At 40.2% G+C, this 8,668-nt stretch overlaps 1 long non-coding RNA gene across 1 annotated transcript; it reads left to right on the top strand.

Annotated features, from left to right (window-relative positions):
* The first annotated feature begins 552 nt into the window (after positions 1-552).
* Positions 553-5,930, top strand: LOC110284290. Its single transcript, XR_002376917.1, has 2 exons — positions 553-686; positions 4,785-5,930. It is a non-coding gene; the product is annotated as an uncharacterized LOC110284290 (long non-coding RNA).
* Positions 5,931-8,668: the final 2,738 nt, after the last annotated feature.

Here is an 8,668-nt window from a genome sequence, read left to right as displayed (position 1 = left end):
GACAACACACCCAGACAAAACTAAGCAGAGAAATAATGAAACTAATAGACATTATGAATCAAATGGACCTAACACATCTACAGAATATTTCACCCACACACAAAACAATATACCTTTTTCTCAGCACCTCATGGATTCTTCTCTGAAATTGTTCATGAAGCAATTCTCAAAAGGTAATTGTTCTCAAAAAGAAAATTGCAGTAATATCTTGTATCTTATCAGACCACAATGGAAAAAAGCTGGACTTCAACAACAAAAGAAATACCAGAAAGCCTATGCAATCATGGAAATTGAACAACTCTTTACTCAATGATCTCTTATGAACATTAATGCAAAAATACAAAACAAATCCAGGAACACATCAAAAACATCATCCACCATTATCAAGTAGGCTTCATCCCAGGGATGAAGGGATGATGGTTCAATATATAAAAATCCATCAACATAATCTACCTATAAGGATTTTCTATAAGCAAATTGAAAAAAGTCACATGATCATATTATTATATGGCCTTGGCATTCCCCTATACTGGGGCATATAACCTTCAGTAATAAAGATATTACTGAATGAGAACAGAAAGCTGCTGGTGGAGCAGGCTGGACCACAAGGGTCCTGTGGGAAAGAAAATTGGTTCTGTGAGGAGGCCAGCAAGAACATCTGTGTCCCAAGTGCCAAGCAGCAGCAGGTAGGATGATGTGTATCAGAGGCAGATTGCCCTCATGTCTAACCATAAACATAGACAATCCAATGTAACAGTCCACCAACTTCTCCAGGCACTCACCTATGTCACCTCCAAGTGTTTGTTTATGTGATCATCTACAGGCCTCTCTGTGGAGGTAGCCTGGTTAAAAAAACTGCATGTTTGGCATGGAAATGCTCCTGCTCTGCTAGAATCTGCAGTTCACTAAGCGGGATAGGTTGATTACACATCACAACACTATATGCCCTTAAGTTTGAAGGGTGCTGTTTTTGGAGCCCTTCTTTAGAATAGCACAGAGCTTTGAAGGAAGAAGTAAAGGCCTGTAGCTCATTTGCTTTACAGGGATCGTGTGAGATTCTAGATAGGAAGTAGTTTGCAGGGATGACAGCCTAGTGTGATTGACAAATAAGTGGATTTCATTGCTGTCTTTTGGAGGCTTTTCTATTTCCCCCTTTTCCCCTCTATCTCAAAATGGTCTCTTCAGGCTTCATATATCTTGGTTCACACTGAGAGATCCTGAGTAGCAGCTTGTCAGTCCTATTTTCTTTGAGTGCTGTTGGAGTGGTCATTCCTGGGCCTTAGAGTCTGGAGTTGGCTGGATGACCAGAGATGTCAGAAAGGCTTCTCACAGGATCAGGTTTGGTGTGAGATTTCTGAGGCTTCAAGAAAAAAATTCTTAATATATGCCCCAATTCTTACCAAGAAGAGTGTTCTCTAGTGCTTTTTATTCCTCTAAAATAATAGCAGAGTCGTTGAGTCTCCCTTGAAACATCTCCTCTGCACAGTCTGAATTATCTTGGTCCTCAACCATTGTTTTCTGGTCACTTATGATTTTATGTGAATAAGTCTGTGTGTGCTTGTGTGTGTGTGTGTGTGTGTGACTGTGTGTCTGTGTGTTTCTTTTTGTGTATGCATGGTTTTCCCAACCTGTGTCTCTCTGGGTATGTTGGGAGGCCAGTCAATGACATCTGAATTGTCCAGTCATTCTCTATATTACTTCTTTAAGCCTTGGCCTCTCAATAAATGTGACATTTCCTGTTTTGTTCTGTCCAGTAGTCTTTGCATCTCCTGTCCACTATCAGGTAGCGCTCCCTCTCTTATTTATTTCAGCAAATTGATAAACAATACAGCTATTTTAAAAATAAGTGTTAGATTTCTTCACGTTCCCTGCATAGAGTTATCTCCCTGGGAGATATCGGTTTGTCTTATTGGCTCCACCATGAACATGAACAGAATCCTATAGTGCATCCCTCTGCTAACATGGTTTTTGCTAACTATATCNTGGGCATGGCTTTGTTTCAGGATAGATTCCCCCTCATAGTTGTGCAGAGTGCTGCATTTCAGAAATGTCACAGCATGTCATTTCACCAGCTTTCTTCTGACTGATATTGAGGAAGATTTAATATCACATGAACTGTAATAGGTTNAAAAGTTCCTGGGTAGTGACCAAAAGTCACTGTCTTCCTCTGATGCTACCAAGGAACCAGTGTAGGCATAGCGAGGGGATGGAGAGATTCAACATGGGGCTTGTTGGAGGCTTTTCTTGGGAATCTCTTTCTTGGGAATTTGGTGTAGTGTTGTCCAGGTTATTTGTGCAGAGCTTGTAACTTCCTTGTAGGACCAGCAAGTATCTGCATAAAAAAAGTTTCTAAAGAGGAGTTAATTACAGATGAGGGCCGCAAAGACTGCCTGAGTCTAAGAGCCTTATACACATACACATCAGAGGTCCCAGTAGCTGCTCATGCAACAGGAAATGTGCTGGGTGACAGTAACATTTTCATTGATTTGTGTTTGTCTGTCTCTGTGTGTGTATTGTGTGTGTTGTGTATGTTTGTGTGTCTCTGTGTTGTGTGTGTTTGTGTGTGTTTGGACCACCTATGGCTGAGCTTGTTTAGTATAAAGTATAAAGTTGTGTGTTTGTGTAATACTAGGTAATTTTGTGTTTGTGATTTGGGTGCTTGTATAAACAACTGTGTGTGTGTGTGTGTGTGTGTGTGTGTGCCTGTGTGTGCCTGCCTGTGTGTGCCTGTGTGTGTGTGTGCATGATTGTGCAGAAATGCAGCTGTGTGTGTCTCTAGAGGCCAAGTTTAATGAGAAATGCACTTTGAGGTTTTAGTTTGCACCTATGAAATATCAAATACAGCAGTCCAATTATTCTGCATCCTCACCTAACTCTCAAGAAAAAAAGGACACAAAAATTCTTGTAGGGTCAGATTTTTTAACTGTCTAGAGACAAAACTATTGATTCTCATTGAAATCTTTAGAGCAAATGAAAGGGATATGGTATATGGAGGTAAGGAGGAGGTTGCTGTATAAAATCCATGTGTTTATGTCCCTTTTCTGCTCTTGGTGAATTGTGAAGGACCCCTGGAAGGTCAGGTGGCTCACTGTGTCTTCTAAGCATTCCAGGTTGTTTTCCTCATTTCTTGCCACCATTACATTTCCTGCTACCTCTGCTCAGTAAAGCTTTGCCTTGTAGTTTGTCTTGGATTTTACTCATTGAGAGATTGAGTTGCTTGGAGCTGAACTTGCATCCAGCAGAATTCCCATAGCTGTGGANCAAAACCAGGCCTGTTTCAGGAGCCCATTGAGGGTCTTGATAATCTAAAGTACTCACACTATCTTATCCGTGTAGCATTATACATGACTGTTCTTCAAAATCGTTTTCTCAGAGTTAAAATCAGCCTCAGTGGGGGTTGGGAGTAATGAGGACCTTCAGACAGTTCCGGTAGTATAAAATTGGGTATGTCTGTTAGAAGCCATGTCCAGAAAGTGGAAAAGAAGTCCTCTTTGACCCAGTGCTTCCAGAACAGGGAGGAGATATCCACAGAGTTTAGGGCACTCAGGGTTGTAGTGGTTCTCAGAGCAGCCCTGAAGGAGAAGCTATACTGATGTCCATCTGCTGAAGAATGAAACCATGAACTCAGTGTGAGATAATCCATGCAAGCATTTGTCCTTCAACTAGTCAGCCTTATCTTACTCAATTAGCCCTGACACAATCACATTCTGGGGAGAAAATTGTTCCTTTGGATCCTAGTTATAGACAGTTCCTATTACTCTCGGCTCATACCTTTGGACACCAAGTCAGTCAGGTGATGGAAAAGGGAGATCTATTGGAAGAAACTGTTTACTTTGGGACAAGTCTGAAACAGTGAACAAGAACAAGAGGCTGGTCCACCACCAACATGTGACCCTAGGCTGGGAAACATACCTATTCCACACAGCCTTGGGAACTTGCTAAGCCAGATTGGATAATAGGACAAGAACCCTGATTCCCAGACTGGTTTATGAGTGGAAAGCATATCACTGACTGAGCTGCCTATATGCTATGCCCACTAAGTACCTTTCCCATTCAAGGTTTTTTTTTGTTTTTTTTTTTGTTTGTTTGTTTGTTTTGTTTTTATGCCGCCAAAGTATCCTGGGAGATTTTTATATTAGTATTAACCAGGAAACTAAACAAGTCACTGCAATACAATATGCTTGTATTGCGTAAACACAAATATTATGTGTGTTGTTCTGTTTCTTCATGACCATCATTTTTAAGGTTCATTGCCCAGCCTTGGGAATATTTTTATTTAGCAAACTCTTGCAGATTCTAGGACCTATGCAATACCCATGGGTTTTGTGTTGTATCGTTTCTCTGGTTATTTGCAGATAGAGGGATTGACAAGAGGAACCATGTGAGGTTTCTGCACTGGAGAAATAATCATAGCCTTCACTTCAGTTCAGGGCATGCTCACACCCCATAAGGAATCTACATGGTTTTCTAGGTTGCACACATCTCTCTTGAACTCACATTCAGACATTGCTNCAATGTTATTACTCAATATAATATACCTGCACAACTGGGGAAATGTGGTTTTTTTTAAACTCCAGTATAATGTGTAGTTGACAGTTCAGTTTCTAGCAGTTTTTAAATGGTGAGAAACAATTCCAAGCTCAGGTGCTCTATGACACTTGGGGATGCATGGAATGACCTCAGCTGATAGGTCATGTTGGATTGTCCAGCTGAATAGAGCTGTTCTGGGAGGGACAGCTGAATTGACAAATGCTTACCAGGCCTTTGTCTCTTCCTTCCCTAAGTGTGAAATACTCCAGCAGAAACTGGAACATGGCACAGACCACGACATGATCTCCCTCAGAGAGAAGTGCTGGAGGAGGAGCACTGAGTATGCATAGGAAATTTACCACTATTGCCTCTCATCCCTAATAACCATGGCTGTAATGGCCTGTATGCTCTTCCTTTATTTTGGTTTCTTTGGTATGAACAGGCCTTAATTTCATCTAGCCTCTGGCCCAGGAAGAGTGCACATTTAAAGGGACTCAGAGAAGTGCTGAGACATATCAAGAGCTGCTGGGCATCCAGGAAGATTCTGAGAGTGTAAATTTATCTTTTCCTGATGGGTCATCATGAATAATTACATGGAGATCAGTCAACAAAATTGTAAAAACTTGGATCCAAGTCTAGAACATGTGTTCTGCTTTGATTTGGGAGGCCATATCCTTCAGACCCAGACTCCAAAAGGAGAGTGTTGCTTAAATTTCTCCTGCAAATATTGTTACCTCCAGTAACTGCTTTTCTACTAAGTTGCCAAGGACAGCCTCAGGCTGTAAGTCTGTGCTACAAGATGAGCAGACAAAGAATTTTGCGTTGCACAATTTTTTGTGGTTTGAGTTTTGATTAGTTTAGTTATTTGGTTTTTCTTGTTTTCATTCAAAGTTTTGTTATTTATTGATTGTTTGTTTGTTCTTGTAATTAATTTGATATTTTGATTAGGCTATACACAGTACATATTGACTGTCAGCTTTCAGTTACAATTGAGTACATTGCATTTATTCTTATGACTAATACAGTGATCTCCAACTCTTCACTCTTAAGAACCTTGTTATTTCAGGTGTGATGTCACCATCATGAAATCCCACAGATATCAGACCCAGATGGATCTCTGCATTCTTCATGGAACTTGGGCTCCATAATTTCTTCTCAGTCAGACTGAACTACAAAGTCCATCATACATTCAGTGTGGAGAGTGTGTCCAACTCTCTGGATAGGAACTTAGTGTTGGAAAACTTACTCATGCTGCATCCTTGTTGTCAAATATTTAGCTACTATGAAAATACTGTGGATGGTAGTGTTGAACACATTAATGGCAAATACATCAGTATTTCTGTAATAGCTCTCATTAAATCAAAGCATGGTCTAAGGGAATAAAAAGCTGTCAGAAAACACAGCAGTGTATTCTTCTGCTTTCCTTCAAATATACAGTCACTGGTAAATGCAAGTAAAGATAATAAATTCCAAAATTTTGGGGGGGATAGGTTTCTGTGGGGGTCCTTCAATGTTCATTTTATTACTTTATGATTCACCTTTGTCTGCCAAAAGACATCATTCAAAAACAATGAAGATTGTAATTAGGTATCATCCTATAAAGTCCTAACAAATGCCTTTTTTTATTTGATATTTTCTTACATTTCAAATGTTATCCCCTTTCCTAGTTTCACCTCTGAAGATCCCCTTTTTCCTACCGCCACCCCCTGCTCCCCAATCCACCCACTACCTCTTCCTGGCTCTGGCATTCCCCTATACTGGGACATAGAACCTTCATAGGACCAAGTACTTTCCTCCCAGTGATGACAGACTAGGGCATCCTCTGCTACATATTTAGCTAGAGCCATGAGTTCCACCATGGGTTTTCTTTGGTTGGTGGTTTAGTCCCAGGGATCTCTGGAGGTACTGGTTAGTTCATATTGTTGTTTCTCTTATGGGGCTGCAAACCCTTCANCTCCATAGGTCCTTTCTCTAGCTCCTTCATTGGGGACCCTGTGCTCTGACCAATGGATGGCTGTGAGCATGCACTTCTGTATTTGTCAGGCACTTGGCAGAGCCTCTCAGGAGATAGCTATATCAGGCTCCTGTCAGCAATCACTTGTCGGCATCCACAATAGTGTCTAGTTTTGTTGGTTGTTTATAGGATGAATCCCCAGGCGGGGCAGTCTCTGGATGGTCATTCCTTCCGTCTCTGTTTCACACTTTGCCTCTTGTCTTAGTCAGGGTTTCTATTCCTGCACAAACATCATGACCAAGAAGCAGTTGTGGAGGAAAGAGTTTATTCAGCTTACACTTCCACATTGCTATTGATCACCAAAGGATATAAGGACTGGAATTCAAGTAGGTCAGGAAACAGGAGCTGATGCAGAAGCAAGCCATGGAGGGATGTTACTTACTGGCTTGCTCAGCTTGCTTTCCTATAGAACCCAATACTACCAGCCTAGAGATGGTACCACCCACAAGGGGCCCACCCCCCTTGATCACTAGTTGAGAAAATGTCTTACAGCTGGATCTCATGGAGGCATTTCCTCAACTGAAGCTCCTTTCTCTGTGATAACTGCAACTTGTGTCAAGTTGACACAAAACTAGCCAGTATACCTCTGTAACTCCTTCCATGGGTATTTTGTTCCCCCTTCTAAGAAGGATAGAAGTATCCACACTTTGGTCTTCTTTCTTGAGTTTCATGTGTTTTGGGAATTGTATCTTGGGTATTTCAAACTTCTGGGCTAATATCCACTTATCAGTGAGTGACTATCATGTATGTTCTTTTGTGATTGGTTTACCTCACTTAGGATGATATCCTCCAGATGCATCCATTTGTCTAAGAATTTCATAACTTCGTTGTTTTTAATAGCTGTGTCATATTCCATTGTGTAAATGTACCACATTTTCTGTATCCATTCTGATGATGCACTTTTTATGCTGTGTCTTTTTCTTAATTTGAAAGTTAATGGTTTTAGCATATACTTTGTGAATTTTCTTCCCTCCTTAATGGTTTTGCATGTCTAATTCAAACCCAAATATCCAACAACTAAAAGACAGGGGAGTATCCTGCTTTGCCATTAGCATGTGTCTTTTGTCATGCTGTTCATGACAACCCTTCCACAACTAAACATGGTAGTATCTTGGCTTCTTTCACAATCTTTTATACAATAATCAAGTCATTATGGGATCTCCAGATGTTAACCTTTATCTCTGTCTTTGATGATTGAAAGTACATATAGACTATAAAGTCTATATGAGTCCTTTAAAACAGGGCATACAGGACAGGTTAACTATCAATTTCTTTCTTTCTTTCTGCTTACAGTGAGAGAAAGTAACACTTTTAGAATAACAAAGGTTTTCCTGTGACTGTTATTTTCTTGGATCACAGACTCAAGGCAGTTTTGGAGCCATCTCACTCAACATTGGCAGATGAGGATACTCAGATGTCATGTGTTATGTTAGCAGTGCACTGTTATTTTAGAAAACAGTATATGCTCTTTGGCATCTGATTGGCCTTTTTTATGGTATAATTTTTATGATATACTTTTAATGCTTTTAAAAAATAAGATGACAAACCCAAAACATCTATGCTCCCTTATTTATAAAATTGGTCCTACATTTCTAATCTTTTTTCCAGAGGAAGCCTTATCAAACAGTTAAAACTTTCTGAGCTTTGTTTTAATTTGTACTGTGAGCTACAGACAGGAAACTACTGTCCAGTCAAGAAACAGAATCACTCCACTCCTTGCAAGCTGTAGATATTATTTTTCTCTCCTATAACCCCCCACAGGGAAGCTTCAGAGAGGGTAATTATGAACGAATACTCCTGGCATTAAAACACAATCTATACTGTGCAGATCCAACATGCAGGTGGAACCATGGTTTGGCCAGAGAATCAAAAGCACAAAAGGACCAGTTTTACTTGTTTAAGCCAAGACAATGCTACATTGAACTCCATCTTCCCAACTGTTCTGTGAGTCAGTGAATATGATCAGACAGCCATTTGTCTTCCTGTAATAACATGATGTCTCAGGAATTACATTTCTTTTCTGCAATCAATCATTTTTCAGAGTATATCTGGAGATCAATGACCAAAATTTGTCCTTATTGTCCCTTCTCTCTAGTGAGAAAAAAAAAACCCTCTCAAATGGCT

This window comes from Mus caroli, chromosome 17 (genome assembly GCF_900094665.2).
Source record: "Mus caroli chromosome 17, CAROLI_EIJ_v1.1, whole genome shotgun sequence".
In the NCBI taxonomy this organism is placed as follows: Eukaryota; Metazoa; Chordata; class Mammalia; order Rodentia; family Muridae; genus Mus; species Mus caroli.
Note: the sequence above shows the minus strand (reverse complement) of the source record. Positions and strands in the feature narration are given on the sequence as shown.